Source organism: Dermacentor albipictus, unplaced genomic scaffold (genome assembly GCF_038994185.2).
Source record: "Dermacentor albipictus isolate Rhodes 1998 colony unplaced genomic scaffold, USDA_Dalb.pri_finalv2 scaffold_19, whole genome shotgun sequence".
Taxonomy (NCBI): Eukaryota; Metazoa; Arthropoda; class Arachnida; order Ixodida; family Ixodidae; genus Dermacentor; species Dermacentor albipictus.
Window position 1 is genome coordinate 3274351 of NW_027225573.1, and position 20660 is coordinate 3295010.

Genomic DNA, 20660 nt, shown 5'->3' on the forward strand with positions numbered 1-20660 from the left:
GGGTATAGCGCAATACAGTAAAATAAATAAAACACGGAGAAAGTTTAATAACACTTTATGTATAATATTGCTTCATAAACATGTCAACACAAGCAGCTATTTTCTGGTCCTTAATGAGAACCAACAACGGACATCCCACACTCTAAATTAGCAAGGTCGCTCTTTTTCAAACTTAAGTTTTCTAAGTTTGGCCAATTTTAAGTTTTAAGAGGAAGATTTAACTCGTGCCCAACTCCGATGCCGCCTATTCAAATACATGTGAAAATGAGAAACGCTTTTCCGAGATAACCATTGAGCCGATCTTAATGAAATTTGTTGAATTATAGAGAGAATGTTAAATTGTAGTGGCTGTTGGAAGCGGAATCTTCATTTAGGGCTCGAATGTCTTAAAAGGAGCTTTCGGAAATTGGTGAATTCGAAAAGAATAGAAGAACAAAGTTTACAAAGTTGTAGCTCTGCACCGAGATCAGATATCGCAGTTCCACAAACTGCATCTGTTAGAGCTTGGAAAGCGGACAACTTTGATGTATCAACTTATATTTTACTTGAAATTTTTGCATTGTTTAGAAGCTTTTTGCAAAAGTGCTACTCACATATTAGTGGTCGGTCCATTTGGGATCCACGTATACATCAATTTGAACCACTTTAGATGTCCTGATCTTTACATTTTACGGACTTATGATGTCTTTTTCTTTGCTAATTTAGAGTTCTGAACTTGATTGTTTTGTTTTCTAGGAATTTGCGACTTTTAACAATGTTGAATAAAAAATGTATGGCGTAAATCAAAATTTGGATACCAACAGACACTTTCTAATAAGTGCAACAGGGAGCGGGCAAGACGCGACTGCCCTCCTTGAAAGGCTAAACCCCATTGACGCGATTTTGTGCGCGACAGCGACGAGCGACGGGTTCGCGCGACGGATCGGGCCGTCGCTTGAACAGATCGCTCGGTCTTGTCGCGCGATCGCTCGGTTTTGCAAATCTAGAATTCGTCGCTCGTCGCCCGGAAGTGCTATGAGCGACTAGCCAATAGCGCAAAGCCGGAACTGGATGTACATAACTCCAGTACTTCCGATTGTCGCACGGAACGAGCAAACGATTGAATTTTTATAGGTGCAAGGATAAGAACCTAGTGCAAGACCTTCAGAAATATTTTATGCTGCTCTTTACAGTAAAATACATCAACTTAAGTTAATAAAGCACGCGTCACGCTAGTTTCGGCACCTATATTGCTGCCCTCATACCGGCAACGCTGGGGAGACGTCGCTCGAAGTCGTCGCTCGCATGGGGTGCAACTTGTAGGCGACGAGCGAACGCGACAGCCATCTCCATCGCGTCGCTTGTCGCTGTCGCGTGCAAGATCGCTTGCATGGGGTTTATACTGAAACGATGCTTTCTGCAGCTGCCCGCAGGCGACGACACAAGCTTATACTTGCGCTATCGCGGCAGCAGCTCTCATCCCCATAGGTGAAGGCAAATGTGCATTTTTTCATAAAAACCAGGCATTTAACTGCGTCGAATGTTACACTAAACGTCATAGACTACAAAATGCGATCTTTCAGCAATATTTGAGCACGAACAGGGCAGCGGTGAGCGCAAAATCCTCTTTCGAACAGGCGCACCGAAATATGCAGACCCTGTACAATAGTTGTTACAGGGAACTCCGGCGCTAGTGTGAGCGCCAGAGTTCAACTTCACGGGGGCTGCAATTTGGAGCGTTTCAACCAGCATGGGAATTATGGGACGCACATGGATTTGCCTAACTTCGTCCTTCTGGCTTGAAACGGCTTTGTGGCTTTGCAAACGCGTCGTTTTCCACAATGTACTGCGTAGTAAATAAGTAAACATGATTATAATTGTCCGATGGGAGTTTTTTTTTTATTGAAGTGAATGTTAGGAGATGTTGGCGCCTTTATGTGGTGGCACCGGCTACTCCTTGTCACTTGGCTGACAAATTTACACAAAAAGGGAGAATAGCGACACTGAATATAACACTCAGTAGAACACCGGATCAATAAAAAATATACAGTCCATGAGCCGCAAATTACAGTACATAAGTCGCAAAGTTCTGTGCATGAGTTCAGTCCACGTACGCATATATGAAGTCCGATGTTTTGAACACCCAAAACACACAACAACACTTGTAATACACTCCAAGTACAGGACAGAAATATACGTATTGCGTAAAAGTTGCGATCACCACATAAACCAACTATGCACCACGAACAACGTTTATGTAACTCATTTAGCGTATTCAGATTATCCAATACTTAATATTTTCCCAAAATGTTGGTGTCCTCTAAAAACTTTTTCAGAGCAAGAAGCGCTCTTTTTTGAAGGCCCGCAGTTGGCCATGGGCCAAGTATCTTTTTTAGAGTGAATGGTCTTCTGTCTAATATAAACAAATTAGCTTGCAGTACCGTTCTTTGTGTATCGTATTTCGAGCACTCGACAAGAAGATGATGCACATCTTCGTCTGGATGGCCACAAGAACACTGCGGACTAGAGGCACGTTTTATTCTGTACAAGAAGTGTCTCGTAAATGCAGTACCAAGACGCAGCCGGTGTACCAAAGTTTCAAATTTTCTGTTGTTTCTTAGAGTTTCCGGCATTGATAAGTTTATACATGGGTCTAATGAGTATAACTCCGTGTTTTTAGTTTGCTGGTCAAACCACGTAGTTTTGCTGAGACGACAAGAAATCTGTCTCAGGATCAGACGGACTTCACTACGCAATAGGGGAAGATTGGTGGTCTCTGCGTTATTGTGCGCTCGATTCGCAGCTGCGTCCGCTGCAGTATTGCCAGGAATATTGCAGTGCCCAGGTATCCATTGAAATGCAATTACGTGGTCCATTGCGTTTGCTTTGGTAAGTTCTTTGAGCGTCTCATACAATAGCGAAGTGTTCAAAGAATTTTTCTTATTGCTCTGTAGTAATGTGAGAGCGGCTTGCGAATCGCTAAAGATAACCCATTTTTGCGAATGGCTTTCTGATGTTATGAAACGCAAAGCACACAGGATTGCAAATAGTTCTGCCATGGTGGAAGATGTCTCCCGGGATAATTTGAATGTTTGCTCTAGCGCTAAATGTGGAATGACGAATGCTGAAGTCGAGGAATTTTTATGACACGAACCATCTGTATAAACGTGGATGTACTGGGGATATAATGAGTAAATTTGGAAGAGTGCCAGTTGCTGTGCGGCTACTATAAACATGTCTCTCTTTGATATATTCCCGTCAACCGATAATTCTATTTTAGGGCATGTTAACATCCAGGGAGGGTAACTTACATCCACTTTGAATAATTCAAATCTTGGTAATAATGCTTTATGTTCTCGAACAACATCGTGAATTTTGCTTTTGTTTCTTTCGATGAGCGCGAGGTTTAATGGATGCTTCTCGTGTTGGGTTGAGATGCGATAAATATGTCGGCATGTTTCAACCATTCGTATGACTGGAAATGGGGGGTGACGAGCTTCAGCAATTACTAAAGAACTCGAGGTAGCCTGCGGAACCCCAAGACACACTCGCAGCCCCCTTGCTAGTAAACGCTGAAGACGTTCCTCAGAAGTCTGCGACAAACCATGGAGAATAGGTGCCGAGTAAGCAATTTTTTGTTTTATGAGTGCGTTATGAACTTGTAGTAGCGAAGAGACTGATCCCCCCCACGTTGTGCCTGCGAGTCGCCGAAGTACGTTTATTACTGCATTGGTCTGTTTTTCAATTGCGCGGATGTGTGAAGCCCATGTAAGTTGGCGATCAAGAATAACTCCAAGAAATGTATGCTCTTTCACAAACATCAAAGCTTGCCCGTTAAGCCTAAGTTGGAAATTAATCAACTGTCGTCTAGTGAAAGGAAGTACGGCTGTCTTTGCGTATGAAAGACTCATGCCTCTTTCTTTTAAAAAGGTGTCGATACTATCAAGGCCCTCTTGCAGCGTTGTTTGAATGTCTTGTATATTAGAACCAGAGGCCCATATGCAGATGTCATCTGCGTACAGAGAATACCGTAGACCAGACGGGAGCTTTTGTGGCAAGGCTGCCATGACACAATTGAATAAGAACGGACTGAGAACACTGCCCTGCGGAACGCCCTGCGTGATGCTGTGATAATTACTTTCTCCTTCTATTGTTTCAATAAGTAATTTTCTATCTTTCAAGAAGTTGGATACCCATCGCAGCGTTCGACCGTGTAGGCCAAGCTCTAACATACCAGCAAGGACGTGTATGTGACTTACAGTGTCGAATGCTCTTTGAATGTCTAAGAATACTTCTACTGTCACATTTCCGCAGCTTCGTTCCTGTTCGACGTATGTGGCAATATCTAATACTGCATCCATTGTACAACAATTTTGTCGAAAACCGGTCATGTGGTCGGAAAACACATGTGTGTGTTCACACCACCATTGCAGTCGACTGTCTATCATCTTCTCCATTAGTTTGGAAAAACAGCTTGTGAGACTGACGGGTCGGTAGGAGTCAAGACAAAGTGGAGTCTTTCCTGGTTTTAGCACTGGAATTACCCGAGCTAGTTTCCATGAATCCGGTAAAGTCTCTCTTATCCAGATATCATTAAATATCTCCAAAAGAGTCATTCTTCCTACTGGACCTAGGTTCTTCAACATCACATACGTAACACCATCTGGGCCTGCGGTTGTCTTTGTACGGCATGACGAAAGAGCACTTTTCAATTCATTTAATCTAAACTCACAATCAAGTTGTGGATGTTGTGACATAAAGCACGCACGAAGCTTCTGTTCTGCTAGTGTTATCGAACTTGCAAATTCTTGGCAAGTAACCGGAATTCCTGGTCTGGATATAAGTTGACAAAATTCGTCAGCAACAGATGTTTCCGGAGTGCTTCGAGCTACGGCAAGGGCTCGAAAGGGATGGCTCTGGGTAACTGGACCACTAAAAGATCGCGCTACAGACCATATTCTGGGAACTGGAGTAAACGGAGACAACGACGCGCAGTATTCTCGCCATTTTCTTGTACCTAATTTTTGTAAGCGTCTGCGCGAAGTTGACTGAACTTTCTGTGCCATTTTGTAGTCATCCAGCTTTCCACTGCGGCGATAAGCCCGTTCCGCGCGTCTTCTAATTGCTCTTAGGCATTCATATTCGCCGTCGACTGCAGCGTATTCATTTGGAATAATGACTTGCTTTGTGCAGTTCTTGTAGGACTCACACAATGTATTTGCAAAACTTTGAAAGTTCGGATTTTCACCTAATGAATTACTTAAATGGTGCCGAAAACTTTGCCAATACTTTGAGTAGCGGCGGGTCCCTTCACTCCGTATGAGGCGATGTTTGACCAGGATCGGAAAATGATCACTACCGTGCGTTTCTATGTCCGTTGACCATTCAACACCATCAAGAAGGTCTTGGGAGCAGAGCGTAACATCTATACAGCTTGAGTAACGAAACCCCCGCAAGAATGTTGGAGAGCTGTCATTTAACACAATCAGATTACTTTTTTCTGCGGCAGACTCTATAATGCTTCCGCGGGAGTCATTATATTCACTGCCCCAGATGACGTTATGTGCGTTGAAGTCCCCACAAACCAGCACATGTGAGTTTGCGATACCAAACACATTCACCAAGCTTTCTACTGATATTTTGCTAGAACATTGTAGATAAAGACTGATCACTGTGACGCTTGTATTTCTAAAAGATATCTTGCATGTTACGAACTCCGGTATGTTTGAATCGCTCGACTGTATTAAATAGGACGGCAGGTCTTTTCTCACGCATAACATCGCTCTACTGTTTCCAGCAATGCGCGATGATTTATATATAACATAGTTGGAAAGACGAAAGTCATTTCGTACGCCTGCTTCCTGTATGCATAAAACAGGAAAGTTATGTTGGGCTAGTAGTTTGCGAAAATCAGCTGAATTATTTCGAAAGCTATTAGCATTCCACTGAAATATGAAAACATTGTTATAACGATTATTCATTGTAAGCCTGCAGTGGAGCTGTTGGTGGTTGTGGAAGCACCAACGATTCCATAGAAAGCAGTGCTTTTACCTCTGGAAGGTTGTTTGCGTGTGGAATGGCACTGAGAATTGCACGCAGAGCTGTGAATAGCACGGGCAGGATCATCTGTGCCACGGGTAAAGACGCGTAGTCACCAAACGACGCTGAAGCTCCATGTGTGCTCGAAGCAGGTCGCTGAAGAGCTGACTGAGATGGTCGCTGGGATGACAGATGTGGTTGAGGCGAATGTTGAGGTAGTCGCTCAGATATTAGGTGAGGCTGCTGTGTCAATGGCACAGGGCGTTGTTTAGAAGGTCGGCGAAGTTCACTCGAAGCCTGGACAAGATGAGTAGTGTTCTCTGGAGGTGGATCGTGTCGCTCGCTGTCAGAATGTTGTCGACCTGAGCGCTTTAGAGCAGCAGAATAGTTCATATTGACCACTTGCTCTTTCTCTTTGTTGGCAATTGGGGGCGCGCATCTTACAGCATCAAGGTTGGGTGGGGGCGCATTACGAGGAGGCAGCCTTCCGTATTTCAACTCATGTCTGCGCAACCTTGAGGCAGCTCTGCTCTGAGGGCACCCGGAGAAGGAAGCTGTGTGGTTTCCGCCACAGTTGGCACACTTTGGCTGACACACAGACTTGCACTCTGAATGGTCGTGGTCTTCTGAGCATATCTTGCAGCGACGTGGACTGCGGCAGTTCTTCGATAAATGTCCAAATCTCTGGCAGTTGTAGCATCTCAGAGCAGGGCCGTGATATTCTTCTACGGGATGACTTGTGAAACCTAGATGCACTCGTTGCGGCATTGGTTTGTCTTCTCTGAAATGGAGAATGACAGATCTCAGAGGGCTTGATTCTACCGCTCCATCTTCTTGGCGATTGTAGCGTACTTGACGACGGGCAGATGTCACGCCAAAGTCCTTCAGGAAGTCAACCAGTTGTTCTTCTGTATACTCAACTGGCACATGGCGTATCTTGCCGACATTCTTGGTATAAGATGCCGGAATGAACGGTTTGACTCCCAAACCAGCCACTTCGCTCATCGACAGAAGATGTCGCGCAGATGAGACTGAAGTAACGTTGACAGCGAAACTTCCATCTCTGTTCACGCGGAATGACTGTACTTTTTCCTTTGCCGCGGAGACAATTTCCGACGCAGCGCGGTTTGGATTCACTTGCCAGAAGTTGACCCCTTCCTGTGAGGGTCGAAAAACAACTGGAATTCCCTCAGGCCGCTTCTTTTTATACGATACCAAGGATAACGGCGTGTCATCGCAGTCTATGTCTTCATCGTCACTTAGCTCATAGGTAGATGTCTTGTCGTCGTCAACCCGTGGTTTCTTGGCTTCACTTTCGCCTGTCTCAGCCATATTCACTGAAGGTGCGCTTGAAGGTAGGGCAGCGCTGAAAACTGGCGTCGCCGGCTTGATGACATTAGGCGTGTGGTGTGGCACTTCCGAGTGCGGCGCCGATTCTGCGGCGCTCATGCGCCTAGGAACGCGCTGTCGGACGTATGGCTCGTGCCGGTGTTCTTTGCCACCCACCGCCGTGGCAGGCGTAGATGGGCTGCGGAGCGCAGCAAAACCACGCGATACTGTGCGCGATCTCCAGCACACAGGTATCTCACGGGATGTCCGTTCTCTCTGGACAACAGCGAAGTCTCAACACAGCACTGATTCTTGAAGAAAACAGAAAACAATATCTCACCGAAGAAGCGGCGGCCGCTCGGAGGGACTTCTTCTTCTTCCATCCCGATGGGAGTATTCGAACACAGGACCTCTAGCACAGAGGCCCGATATTGCCACCATTACGCCACAGACGCGTGCATCGACAAGCGACATACAACACCCTTATGAATTTATGGCGGGCGAGCCGGTGCCTCGGGACGCTTGGCGTGTTTCGATTTGGCCACCTGGACAAGCTGAACCGTTGCAAAGAGTAGCGAGTGTGCGTGTTCGCAGTGTCTTCAGCACTTAGAAAAGTAGATTGCTCTGAAATTTACGACAACGAAGGCATAGAAAGCGTAATAAGCGAATCTACAAGAACGTCTGAATCCACAAGCACGACGAAGATCGGACAAATCCATGTACTTTCCATCATTCAAATGGTGGCTCATCGGTGGCCACGCCAGAATTCCCCCTAGTATATTGTAGGAAACTCTGTGGAACCCATGGTTGCTAAGCGATCGCAGCGCCAAAGTTCCTCCTAGTAATTATTGTGGGATATGCTCTATCGTGGAAGTCCCCGCTAAAGCGACAGTAGCGAAAGTACAAAACCAATAAAACGCCGCCTGCAGGGGCAGTAAGCTGCTCCACCCAGTGGAAAAAATTGTGCAACAGATAAACAAATTCAGTAAAAAAAAACTTTTAGTCCTACAAATAACTGCATTGCATTAGTTCTGTACTAATTAATTTGCAGAGTCATTCATTCTTTGGGTGCCAATGTGCGTACCTAGCGCAAAACAAGCAACATTAAATCACAAAATCGAAGCTATCTCACGGTCGTTCGCCTGATGTGACCGCCCCCCTCCTTCTGTCGCTATTCCGTTTCCCAGCGTGCATCAGGGATTATTCGACGCAAGCGTGGCAAGGAGTGTGGCAGCAGTGCGGGCACACCTTTCAGATTCTGGTGGGCAGAGCACATGTTCGGGAATCCACGGCGGGGCCCCCACTGCAGGAGCTTCGACATTCAAGTGCCACTTCGCACTTAGCAGCTGTCAAGAATTACCGACTGTCTGCACGGCTGGTGAGCAACTGTTGCCTACCACACAGGCACTTCTTTCTTGTCTTTTAGATGGCACGACGATAATATTGCCGCAACGTTGAAGGGCCACTACTGCCGATATGTAAGGGCAGGATGCTGGACAATTATGCAGTTTTTTTTTTCGGAAAATACGTGTATTTTTGTAAGCTGCTATAAGCGCAGCGAACGTGGCATTTTTTGCAGACGAATTCCTGGGCGAGGCGGACATACTTCGCCTCTAATAACGTGAGCTTGTGGGGACTGCGTAGCCCATTTCGTTGCAGCGCCATAGCGCAGCACGTTTTGGGCATAGGAGCCGAGCGCGGCGAGGTCGCTTTCGAACTTCGCGCGCGCGGTCCACCGCTTTCCCTCTCTCTCATTCCTCCGAGGGCGCCGAACGGCAGGATGGCCGTCCGCCCCCGAACGGTCCAGGGGCTCACCCGATTGGTCTGTTTGGGCGGGAACCCGCGTTCCCTCTCTCCTGGCGACTCAAGTCGACCGAGGAGCGGCAACGCGGGGAGAAGCTCTCGGACAGCGAAACGGTGCGTACTGACTTCCCATTCTCCCGGTCATCCCTTTGGTTGGCCGGTCTCGCCGAAGGTCCTCGACCCGAGGCGGTTGCGTACCTATTCGCTGCTCCTGTTCTGAAGGCTACGCCAAAGAGACGCGGCTCACTTGACGTGCGCGGTCGTACTGCGCCGAGTCGCCCTCGGAGGCTACCCCGAGCTGAAAGAACGTTGCCCTGGTAGCACGGTCGTTGGGAGCCATCCTCCCGTATAGCGGCGTGCTACCGCGTTTTGAGATAGCTGAGTGTCACCCCTTTGCTTGCGGGAGCTTCGGCTCATGAGCCCCGCGCCGGAACGGTTGTGTACAGATATCCTGAACGCCAAGGTGGTCGTGCAATAAACGCCTTCCTTGTACTCTGGGCCTTCTCCTTGCGGCGCTCTGTTTCGCTCCCATAGGAGACCGAACGAGCGTCCGCTTCGGGCACACGCTACACACGCGGCTGAGCTGATCGTCCCCCTGAGGGGCTCGGATCCTCGGACCTGCGCGGTGGTCTAGGTGACTCCCGGCGGAGCACCGCTATATAGGCGGAGACCACAAAGTGGCGCCCAACGTGGGGCGAAGGGCTCATTAAGCCTTTGGCCGCTTGATAGCCGAGCCAGAACGCTTTAACGATCAGGCTCGCCGCGTCAGGTCTGGTAGCAAGAGTGGCCCTTTGCTGCTTTCCGCTTTCGGACGACCCTCTGCCAAGTACCGAACGAGCGTCCACTTCGGGCACACGAAACACACGCAGCTGAGCGTATCGTTCCTGCGGGATCGGATCCTCTGCGCGCGTGGTGGTCTATAGGTGGACCCTTAAGGAACACCACGTGAGAGAGACCACGAAGTGTCGCCTGTAACACACGCGGCTGAGCGTATCGGTCCCTTTGGGCTCGGATCCTCGGCAGGCGTGGTGGTCTAGGTTGTTCCCACAGGAACACCACGTGAGAGAGATCACAAAGTGGCGCATAAGTTCGTTTGCTGGCAGAATCCTCGCGCACGCTCGCTGCAGCCCACATTGGGGTTGAAAAGACAGCGTGGTGCTACGCTATCGCTCCCACTGGAGCGGACGTAGCACGTTTGGGAACGGAGCCTTGCTTCCCCCAAATTGTGCGTGTTGGTACAACTGCCTGTAACGGCTCCCTGCGGAGCTAACAGCAGTTCGTCCCCACCTTGTAGCGTTGGCTACAGCACATTGTTGAGTTAGTCGCCTTTGCGATTTAACTCGTAGTGTCAGTTCCGCTAGCCACTGCGGCCCCTTGCCGCCTTTCGCTATCGGACGACTCTCTGCAAAGTACCGAACGAGCGTCCACTTCGGGCACACGAAAAACACGCAGCTGAGCGTATCGTTCCTGCGGGATCGGATCCTCGGCGCGCGTGGTGGTCTATAGGTGGACCCTTAAGGAACACCACGTGAGAGAGACCACGAAGTGTCGCCTGCAACACATGCGGCTGAGCGTATCGGTCCCTTTGGGCTCGGATCCTTGGCATGCGTGGTGGTCTAGGTTGTTCCCATAGGAACACCACGTGAGAGAGATCACAAAGTGGCGCATAAGTTCGTTTGCTGGCAGAATCCTTCTCGCGCACGCTCGCTGCAGCCCACATTGGGGTTGAAAAGACAGCGTGGTGCTACGCTATCGCTCCCACTGGAGCGGACGTAGCACGTTTGTGAACGGAGCCTTGCTCTTCACGAATTTTCCGTACCTGCACATTTCTGGCAACTCAATCGGAAAGCCTTAACGCCTGAGCGATCTGGCTGACCGCACCATGTCTGCTAACCAGAGCGGCCGTTGTCCCCTCATTACGTTAGCAGACGTTGCTTTGCGCGAGACCGGGGCCTTGTCCCCCCTCGAGCCGAGCATAAACTCACGCTCGCGTACTGCCGCCCCCAGTGGGGTGAGCACGACAGCGAGGCGCTATGATACCGCTCCCACTGGAGTGGACGTAGCTCACTACGGGAACGGAGCCCTGGCGCTCCCCGAACCGTGTGTGTCGGCACCGCTGCCTACGGCTGTTCCCAGTGGAGCTAGCGGCAGTATGTTGCCACTTCGCCCTTCATCGGCTCCCTGCGGAGCTTACGGGGGGCAGATCGGTACAGTGGCCTCAGCCATTTCCGAGTTCTGCCCGTTGGCTGCGAACACGTTGAGCAGTGAGAAGGCACCGTGGTCAGCTGCGACCCCCTGTGGGGCACCCAGCCGTTCCACAAACAATTCTGCTTCTCAGGCTCCCTTTGGAGTGCATGGTGCAGCGCCCAGTGGCGCAGCATCGGAGCAACGACCCAGTTTGTCAACGCTGGCCGAACGTGGCTTAAGCGACTCCGCCGCTCTCGGTAGCGACGGAAGACAACGGGACGGTCCCCCTAGGAACCACATTTGTTCCGGGGTCGGCGCGAACGGAACCCCCTTGGATTCCGCGCCGCTTATCGAGTTGGGAGCCATAGCTCCTTCGCTCGAGAGCACCTGCAACGCTCCAACAGTTTCCTGCGAAGCTGGAGCAGACACGTTGCTGCGCAACGCTGCAGGCATGATCCAAACCCTCTCTGAGGCGGTGAAAGCCCTTGTCGCTACGCCGAGGCTCACTCGCCCAGCGGTAAAGTTGGCCATTCCGATATACCGTGGATACGGCGACCTGGTGAGTGCCCGAGAATTCATAGAAAACCTGGTGCATTATCAAAGAGCCATGGGATTGGATGAACACGATGTGCTGGGACGCGTCGTTCCCGCAGCACTGACTGATGCGGCTGCCAGGTGGTATCGACTTGTCGGCCACCGAGCAGCAAACCTCGGGGAGTTTCGCGTGGCCTTCCTACGCGAATTCCTACCCGCAGACTACCATGGTAGGATGCGGCGAGAGCTGGAGCGACGCACGCAGGCTCCGGATGAGTCATTGCAGGAATATGTGCGAGCGATGGAAGAGTTGTTCTCTATCGCTGAGCCCCAAGCCTCAAACGAGGAACGCGTCAACCGGGTGATACGGCAGGCACATCCGACTTTTTCGGCCTACCTGCGTGGCAGTCGGTTCCGTGATTTAGAGGAACTGGCCGCCGAGGCGAAGCGCATACAGGGGGACATTCTCTCCACTCGTGCGTACCGCCCGCCACCGCCGGTCAGCGAGGCCCTTGAGCCGCGCTGTGCGTGGAAAGGAGCCATGCCCTTACCGCCCCGGCGCCCCGCTGAGGCTGCCTGTGCAGCAACAAGCGGGACGAACAACTGGGAGCTGAGCGAACGAGCTCTGGACCCGTTCTCCTATGAGAGGCGCGTGGCTTTGACTACGCCGTCGCTCGAAACGCGCGTAAAGGGACGTCATCCGTCTTATCGCGTTGGGGAGCCTCAAAACAGAGAGCCCCGCGGCACTCCGTCGAACCAACCCGGGAGGAGAGCAGCTGATCCAGCCCGTGATCGAGATCGGGCTGGAATGCGCTGTTTCCGCTGTTCGCAGCGGGGTCACATGGCAAGGGAGTGCACCGTTGACAGGCCTCCGGCGTGGCAGGGAAACGGAAACCGCGGTCGCTCGTGAGCGCACGATCGGCCGAACCCTTGTCAGCTCCCTGTGCGTACCGGGCAAGCTGTAATGCTGGTGCGCACGCGCCGTTTATTCCGATCACCCTTGCTGGTCGTGAATTTGCGGCGTTACTGGATACGGGCGCTAGCGCCTCGTTGTTCGGCGATGAGGCTTTCTCCCATTTGAGCAAGCACGCAGTGCGCTTGAGAGACAGCCGAACGACTTTCAACCTTGCGAAAGGCGTGGCCCATTCGGCAGGCGCCGCAAGGCTGACCGTCAGATGGGGGGAACGACTGAGACGCACGCGTTTCATTCACCTCCCAGGGCTCAGTGTTCCTGTGATTCTCGGACGGGACTTTCTCCTGAAAACCGGGATCGTAGTGGACATTGATAATGGTGGCTATCGCGACGGACCTTTTTCCTCGCTTAAGCCGTTCATCAGCCCGCCGGCGCCGACTCTTGCCCGTGCAGAAGAGGCGTTCGGACCGTGCCGCGCGCAAAGTTCGGGGGCAAGCCCCTGCGCTATGCGCTCGCCTGCTCCTAGCCCCCATTGGCATAAAGCGGCACGGCACGTTAAGGCACTACACCCGTTGGCCGCCAGTGCGGTTCACTTGGGTGGTGCACAGAAGGCTCGGTTGTCGTCACTATTACGCCAATACGATGAGCTATTCACCGATCTACCTGGCTGTACCGATCTAGTGAGCCACAAGATCGAAACCGGTGATGCGCTTCCACTGAAGTGCAACCCTAGGCCTGTCAGTCTGGCCAAGAGGCAGGTGATTGACGGTTTGCTGGATGAGATGCTAGCGACGGACATTATCCGACGCTCTTCCAGTGCCTGGGCGTCTCCAATTGTGTTGGTGCCTAAGAAAGATGGCAGTCAGCGCCTTTGCGTAGACTACCGCCGTCTGAACGGAGTGACTCGAAAGGATGCCTACCCGCTCCCGACGATTAGCTCCATTGTAGGAAACCTGGGCAGTGCGAGGTACTTTACTACGCTAGATGCCTCCAAAGGTTACCTACAGGTCCGGATGGATGATCGTGACCGGTGCAAGACCGCGTTCACGTGCCACAGAGGGTTGTTCGAGTTTACTCGTATGCCCTTTGGCCTCTGTAATGGTCCGGCGACCTTTCAAAGGCTGATGGACCGCGTTCTCGGGGAAGCCAAGTGGTCACACTGCTTATGCTACCTCGACGACATCGTGATCTATTCACGAACCTTCGAAGAGCACTTGACCCATGTTGCCGATGTGCTCGAGAGGGTGTGGGCTGCCGGGATGACTTTGAATCCGGCGAAAGCCCAAATCGCGCAAACTCGAGTTCAATTACTCGGGTTTACGCTGGGCAGCGGCTCCATTGAGCCGGACGGGGAGAAACTTCGAGCCATACTCGATTTCCCCGTGCCAAAGGACGTACGCGGCCTGCGCCGCTTTCTGGGAATGGCCAACTACTACAGGTCGTTCATTCCGTCCTGTGCCCGAGTGCAGGCACCCTTGACCAAACTATTGGGAAAGTCTGTCGAGTGGCATTGGGGACCTGAGCAGCAAGAGGCGTTTCGCCGTCTGTCTAGCGCCATTGCGGAGACAGCGCAGCTCCGGCTCCCCGACCTGACCAGAGAGTTCGTTGTCCAGACTGACGCGAGCGATTTGGGATTAGGAGCCGTCCTCCTACAGGTATTTGATGGCGTGTTGCAACCGCTGGCCTTTGCCAGCCGCTCCTTAACACCCTCGGAGAGGAATTATTCCGTGACCGAGAAGGAATGCCTCGCCATCGTGTTTGCACTACGTAAGTTCGATGTCTACCTTGACGGGACGAAATTTGTCGTGCAAACAGACCACAGTGCGCTAAGCTGGCTGATGCGGCTCCGTGAGCCTGCGGGCCGGCTCGCGCGCTGGGCCCTCCTGATACAGCATTATGACTTTTCAGTGCAATATCGAAAGGGGAGCACCAACGTGGTAGCTGACGCGCTATCTCGTGCTCCATTGTCCACCGGGAGCCTTCCTCTAGGTGCGACAGTCGATGGCGGCGCCTTTGCGCCAGCAAGTATCAGGGGCGAAACGGTGGCCGAGCCGCCGAGCGGTGAGAAGGGAGAGCCCGCAAACGAGCAAACCCGTGCCGCTATCCAGGCAAGCAGCGTGCCGCAAAGCAGGCGAGAGGGGGAGCTTCTTGAAAGCGAACCCACGACGCCGACGCGGGCGGTAGGGATGGCTGCAGTCCTGAGTGGGGACGAGACTAGGCCCGCCTGCGTGGGTACTGGAATCGCATTCAGCCGGAAAGAGCTACTGACGGCCCAGCAAAATGACCCGTTTTGTCGCGCTTTGAGCGACGGTCTCCGGGAGACAGAGCGCCGAGACGCTGCTTGTACTGCAGCGGGCGCGGTGGAGGCGAAGCCAGCGTGTGTCGCTGTGGCCTCTGGGGATTCATATTTGCTGGATAATGATGGGCTCGTGCTGAAGTACATAGCCACCGATGATGAGTCCGTAGACGCCTTTAAGGTGGTTATCCCCAAGAGTCTGAGAGGCGCACTGTTGCGATTCTCTCACGACGAACCCTTGGCCGGTCATATGGGTGGCTCCAAAGTTTTTGCAAAACTGAGCCAAACTGTGACCTGGCCGGGCATGAGGCGGGATATACTCCGCTATTGCCGCTCCTGCCATGTCTGTCAAATGGTGAAATCACGAGGAGGCAAGCCACCTGGATTGATGAAACCAATTGACAGTGTGCGTCCGTGGCAGATAGCCACCTGCGATCTAATGGGGCCTTTCCCCAGGAGTAAGCAGGGGTATAGCTACTTGTTGGTAGTTGCTGATCATTTTTCGAAATGGGTTGAACTGTTTCCTCTTCGGAAGGTGACAGCACGGGCGGTGCTAGGAAAGATCCTAGAAGTGTTCAATCGGTTCGGCTACCCGGAAAGGCTGATCACGGACAATGCGTCCTATTTCACCGCTCGGGTGTTTGGTGCGACGTGCCGTTCCTTTGGAATTGATCACCGCACTACTTCGCCCCACCATCCCCAGTCCAATCTGACAGAGCGAATGAACAGAACGCTCAAACCCATGCTCTGTGCCTTTGCCGAGCGCCAGAAGGATTGGGCTGACCACTTGAACGAGCTCGCGTTCGCCATCCGAACCTCTGAAAATCGTTCAACTGGTTTCTCTCCTGCCTTCCTCAATTTTGAAAGGGAGCTGGCGAATCCAGGATAATTCGCCGCCAGCACGAGGATGAGAAGGCGCAGGCAGACCGCTCTGCTTACGCATCGAAGCTTCGGGACCGTCTTTGTCAGGCTCTCAGCAGAGCAAGGCAGAGCTTGACGAAGGCCAGAGCCCAGCAAAAGGCTCAGTACGATCGCAAGCACCGCCACCTTTCATTTAAGGTGGGTGATCTGGTCCTGAAGCGGAACCACGCGCTTAGCGATGCTAGTAAGGGGTTCTCAGCCTCGCTGGCACCTAAGTGGCTTGGTCCGTACCGAGTGCAGAGAGTTTGCTCTCCGCTCGTGTACTTGTTGAAGGGTCCCCCTTCGGGGAAACTAAGTCGTGCCCATGTCGCAGACCTGAAAGCCCATGTCGCTCGGGCTGGCGATGTCACGCCCGAGCCCGTTCGCACAAGGCGCCAGCGACAGGGCACACCCGTAGTGGCCAACCACAAACGGTACAGTCTGAGGAAGCGATCACCTGTGTGATATCGCGCCGAACGGCGGACCCCCTCCGCCACCGAAGGCCCTCAGGCAACGCGCAGCCTCAGTAAGCAAACTTCTTTCTCGACGGGCGTCCCCCGAAAAGAAGTCTTGCCGCAGCCCATGCTAGGTAATTTTGCTCGAAGTGCATGTTCAGTTCAGTGTGTATATGTTATTGCGTGTTGCTCCTACGTAAATACTTTTTATTGTTGTGCATGTAAGTGCTCTGACTTTCCAAAAGCATGTGTGCGTCCTTGTTTTGCTTTGTTGTAAATAGCGACGAACCGCAGTTTTCCGTGTAGTTAACTGACCGCCAGTGCTGTGTCGCGGGTTTTCTTCGCTGGCCCATTCGGGACGGTAGCCGTCGCGGGAACGCGGCGGGGAGTCGCGGTTTTTGTTTTGTATGTGTTTTTTTTTGTTTGGGAGGCCAGTTTGCACGTCGGCTACAGCTTCCCCTCGAGGGGGAAGCTGCGGTCGCCTGGCTGTTGCTTCCGGATGTGCGCATGCGGGAGGACAGTCGTAACGGTGCTGCGGGGTTGTGGTGATGACTGCCGAAAAGGCGCGCAAGACGCTTGTTGTTCTTTTGTCGGGCTCTGTGCCGTGGCCGCAGCCGCTTTGTGTGCGCGCGTCTGGCGGCATTCCTGTGAACATGTGTGCGTGTGTGAGTGCGCCCGTGCCCGGGGCGAGTGTGCGTGCGCGCTTCTTTGGACGCCCTAGGTCGCCAGTGGCATCCCCGACCTTGTGCCCCTACTCGCACCTCCCCGGGGAAGGGCGAGCGAAAACCACTGCGGCCCGCGACGCGAGACCCACCTCGCTTCCCCCGGCTGACGGAGGGGATGTTTTATGGCATAGGTCCCATCTAAGAGTAACGGGATAGGGTTGCGCCGGCGGTCCTGGCCCACTTCCTTGAGCGCAACTTTGAACCGCCGTTTGTGTGTGTATGTGCATTGGTGGCCGCCTCGGTGGGGGTCGAGACGGACAGGCGAATGGGGAGGCTTCCCGCGTTTTTCCGGGTGCCACCGGAACTCTTGCGCGTTGTGCGCGGGCACTTGTCTCCCTGACTTCAAGGCGCAAGGTGATCATCGATGGCTGCGCAGTCCTGCACAAACGGCGTCCGTCGCGGCGACTCCGATCTGCACCATCCAGGGCCATTCGCAAAAGAAAGGCTTGGCTCCCAACGGGACCTGGTTGAGATTGGCCCGGCACCTCGGCGGAGCCGGACATCCAAGAGGAACCGCCGGCCGGGTCAGACGAGTGCTCGGCGGCAGGACCGGGCTGCGAGGAGTGTGGCCACCTGGACGTGCCAGCAGGATGGGGCGCCGCCCCTGACCTTCTGCAGCAGCGCCCCATGGAAAACGCAGAGGTGGGTTCGCCGAGATAGGCAGGTGAGCCTGGCGCCCCATCCATTCCGCGGGCACACGGTGGCCGAAACGAGCGGCTCGGCCGCAGCGCAGTTCCCTCTTCCGGACGGCGTCCGCTGTTGCCGGCTATGTGCCACGCCGGTCTACTCGCAGACCCATTTCCGAGGGTCTCTGCACCGGGCTCGAGAACGGGCCCTTTTCGAGGCTGGTGCTGGCGACCGCAATCCGGCACCAAGCGGCCCGAAGATTGCGGACTCGGATTTGGCGGCCCTGTGCCGGCAACGCTTGCGAGACAACCCCGGCTTCGCGGCAATGGTCGGTGCGGTGACCCCGACGGCGGCTATCGAGGCGAATACGGCACCGGGCGTCGAGACCAAGGTGACCGGCTGCGGAGCTTCCCCCAAACCCCCGCGTCATACTGACGAACTGATCCACGAACTGGGGGGGCTTTCGTGGCCGTGACCGGGCGTTGCGCAGGGGAGCGTGGGCACGAACATAGCGCCATGGGACTCCGCGTGAGTGCCAGTTTCCTTGTCCGGGCCGCCAATATTATTATCATTTTGTTTTGTTATGTTATCATCTTGTCTTTTGTACAATATACTACTTTTACTTTTACTTTTAATATACTTTTAATACCTTTTTGCTTAATACTTTTTTTACTTAATATACGTTTACTACAATATACGCGTTTCTTTGTGTAACTGTAAATAATCTTCGTTGGGGTGAAACATTATTATCGTTTCCCCCCCCCCACTTCTGTATTGCTGTTTTTGTTCTGTTTTTGTTTGTTTATTTGCGTGTGTGTTTTGCCTTTTGTATATGCCGTGACTCATAATAATATTACACTCATGTAACTTTATAAGATGGTTTCCGTTCGTGTTTTCTTTGTAGCTATCAGTAATTATTTTTTATTTCATGGTTATTTTAGTGTAGACATGCATGGCACTGGTTAAGAGCAATTGTAGAAATTTCTTTGGGCTGACCTGAGGTTTGCGCGCGCCCCGCTTGTCTGACCACGTCAGGCCGGTGGGAGGGCGATTTAGGAGGGGAGAGTGTGGGGACTGCGTAGCCCATTTCGTTGCAGCGCCATAGCGCAGCACGTTTTGGGCATAGGAGCCGAGCGCGGCGAGGTCGCTTTCGAACTTCGCGCGCGCGGTCCACCGCTTTCCCTCTCTCTCATTCCTCCGAGGGCGCCGAACGGCAGGATGGCCGTCCGCCCCCGAACGGTCCAGGGGCTCACCCGATTGGTCTGTTTGGGCGGGAACCCGCGTTCCCTCTCTCCTGGCGACTCAAGTCGACCGAGGAGCGGCAACGCGGGGAGAAGCTCTCGGACAGCGAAACGGTGCGTACTGACTTCCCATTCTCCCGGTCATCCCTTTGGTTGGCCGGTCTCGCCGAAGGTCCTCGACCCGAGGCGGTTGCGTACCTATTCGCTGCTCCTGTTCTGAAGGCTACGCCAAAGAGACGCGGCTCACTTGACGTGCGCGGTCGTACTGCGCCGAGTCGCCCTCGGAGGCTACCCCGAGCTGAAAGAACGTTGCCCTGGTAGCACGGTCGTTGGGAGCCATCCTCCCGTATAGCGGCGTGCTACCGCGTTTTGAGATAGCTGAGTGTCACCCCTTTGCTTGCGGGAGCTTCGGCTCATGAGCCCCGCGCCGGAACGGGTGTGTACAGATATCCTGAACGCCAAGGTGGTCGTGCAATAAACGCCTTCCTTGTACTCTGGGCCTTCTCCTTGCGGCGCTCTGTTTCGCTCCCATAGGAGACCGAACGAGCGTCCGCTTCGGGCACACGCTACACACGCGGCTGAGCTGATCGTCCCCCTGAGGGGCTCGGATCCTCGGACCTGCGCGGTGGTCTAGGTGACTCCCGGCGGAGCACCGCTATATAGGCGGAGACCACAAGCTTTAGAAGACTAGCAAAGATTTCATTTTATTAGTGCCTTATGTGCAGTTTATATGGCGAAATTGAAAGCAGTCACATTTGGAAGTACAATTTTTTTAAGCATGAAAGTCTCACCTAATTCTATATTTATCGTAGAATTTCAGCGTTAAATCCAGGCAATATCGAAACCGAGCGCCGCGGGAGCGCATAAAAGGCGGCCCCGCTATCATATCGGACCGAAATGCCCCGTGACAAGCGTGAGAAAGTTGGAAACCGAGCGGTCTCGGCCAGTCGCGGCAGTTACTGATACGCCACGTTTCGCATGGGAAGCCTGTTTGGTTTTGTGCCGGGTCAGGATTTGCCGCGGCATGCTATCCTTCAAACTTCACCCCACAATTCTTTACGGGGCGTTGCAGTCTGACGCGCAGCAGGCCATGCTCAGTGTAGACGTTGCCGCGGTGAGCTTTGGAATTTGACGAATATCTCGAATTAGGTGCGATTTTCAAGTTTCAAAATGTCCGTCTGTATGAAAATGACACGGCCTCATAATTTGTTATTTAGACAACTGACCCCAAGGCACTGATAAAAAGAAGTGAATTAAGTTTTTGTTAGTCTTCTGAAGCTCACGTTCTTAGCCCCAAACTATGTCCGCCTCGCCTAGGAACTCGTCTGCAAAAACACGTCTGCTGTATACTATTGCGTTGTGTGGCATATACAGGCGATGAATTGTAGGCATGTGCAAGCAAGGCGTATCAGCAGTTCATGTGGGCCATTCTTCCGCAGCCACTTTTGCAGTCCTTACACACAAATAAGCCTGATAATTCATTCACGGGTCTGCCGCTTCATGTTTATTTTTTTCGGCACCGTTAAACCCTTCACTCCTTTAACGCAGGAATTGCGCTTTCTGCTTTATATCTCAAAGAAGAATGTTGATGGTTCACGTGCAGCTTAGAAACGGTGCTGTCTGGGTAATGGT

General features: G+C 52.6%; 1 protein-coding gene across 7 annotated transcripts in view; it reads right to left on the reverse strand.

The window, feature by feature from the left end:
• The window catches only part of LOC139052198 (uncharacterized), a 114443-nt gene that overhangs the window by 17887 nt on the left and 75896 nt on the right, over positions 1-20660 (reverse strand). The gene's annotated exons all lie outside the window — the stretch shown is intronic.